Raw genomic sequence first — 1,722 nt, 5'->3', positions numbered from 1 at the left:
TTCTTTCATTCTTAGTTCCAGTTCACTTCAGGGTTACAGGGTTATTCTTTAGTCGCATCCGTCTGTACAGTCTACCCCTGTGAACTTTGGGAATATATGCTAAAATGCTCTCGCAGTCTTTGGTGATCACAGAGTGTGTGTTGTTGTTGTTTTTTGTCAGACACCCCAATACCCCCACCCCTCGCCCCCCACACCCGAGTCTCATGTCAAGTCAGGTGTGTGTGCCTCTTTCTTTATTTAAAAAAAAAAAAAAAAAAAAAGGAAAAAAAAAAGGAAAAAAAAAAACAAAAAAAACCCGGGAAAATATTTTCTTCTGTCCGTGTCACGTGACTGCACGCTTTCATCACGACCTGCACGTGCTGTTCCAACAGTGTTGACTCGGGACTGGTGGAAGGCAACAGTGTGAGACGCTCGGTATAGTCACAACCAGGTATAAGAATGAATCATAATTTAAGTAGTAATTTCCTCTCTCAAGTGTACACGGTGTTATGACTGAAATAAAATTAACACTCACCCTGAAAACAACAATCAACAAACGAACAAACAAATAATAATAATAATAAAAGAAAGAAAAAAAAAAAAGTCAGTCTGTTAATCTGTCTGTATTTTCAGGGCAGTCTATCGGAAATTACGCTCCTCCTGCTGTCAAAAGAAATAATGTGAATGCTGAACAGAAGAAATCAAATCATGTTCCGTACAGCCCAGCCGACCACAATGGGGCCATTTCTGGGCTGTCGAACGGGAAATAAAAGTTTGTTCTGAGCTGAAGGTGCCATCCACTGTTCTAAACCTCAGTGTACGTTTCTAGAACTCAACAAAGGTGTAGTTACTTACTCAGCAGCAGAGTGGAGATCACATGGCGGTAGGTGTATATTTTTATATTGTACAGTGGGCACAAAAGGCGTGATGGGGTGAAAGCAGAGAACACCTCATTGTAACTGCAGGGATTCTTTTGGTCAGCTGGAAACCAATGATTCTGACTTGGTGGTGAATAAATAAGGATACTGATGAGAAATACAGAGTGATTGAGCGGAGAGAGTTGCATAAGCACTGATGATGTGGTCATGTCTGCCGAAATTTATGAGTTTTCTTGCTCCTATATACTGCATTTTTGCTTTAGATAGTTCATGTTTTATCCCGTTTGTATTAAGAACATATGACACAACCACATGTGAATTTTTCTTTGGGGATAAGTTGACTTGAAAAGATTGAAATTATTGAAGTAAGTAATATTGTATGTGGTTGACGATTAAATTGGTATTGGAGGAGAGAGAGGGAGAGAAAACGAAAAAAAAAGAAAAAGAAAAAGAAAAAAAACGTCGCCGACAGGATTCGAACCTGTGCGGGAAGATCCCAATGGATTTCTAGTCCATCGCCTTAACCACTCGGCCACGACGACTTTCCGTTAGTGAAGGGCATTTATATAGTATTTAACCATATTCTTCATTCGACACCTGCAACCACACTTGTGACTCACACAGCAAATTTCATCGATCAGCTGTCATTTCAAAACAAACACAGCATGAAACCGGCCCTGAATAGCTGTCTCGCTGCTGACATATTTTTACATGGTAGCACGCCAGAAACAAACAAACAAACAAAAAACAAAAGGAATATTTCTACATTTTAGCCGTTGTCCGATCAGCTTGACCAGGAACTCACATAATGCATGATGAAGAAGCATTTGTGGGGGGGTCGGGGTGGGGGCGGGCGGCAGTGTGT

General features: G+C 40.7%; 1 non-coding gene across 1 annotated transcript; it reads right to left on the bottom strand.

Annotated features, from left to right (window-relative positions):
• Nucleotides 1-1,317: 1,317 nt before the first annotated feature.
• Trnas-aga (transfer RNA serine (anticodon AGA)) lies at nucleotides 1,318-1,399 on the bottom strand. Its single transcript has one exon. It is a non-coding gene; the product is annotated as a tRNA-Ser (tRNA).
• Nucleotides 1,400-1,722: the final 323 nt, after the last annotated feature.

The sequence above is a fragment of the Babylonia areolata genome, chromosome 22, assembly GCF_041734735.1.
Source record: "Babylonia areolata isolate BAREFJ2019XMU chromosome 22, ASM4173473v1, whole genome shotgun sequence".
Lineage (NCBI taxonomy): Eukaryota > Metazoa > Mollusca > Gastropoda > Neogastropoda > Buccinidae > Babylonia > Babylonia areolata.
The sequence above is the reverse complement of the archived record's forward strand: the minus strand, read 5'-3'. Positions and strand labels throughout refer to the sequence as shown.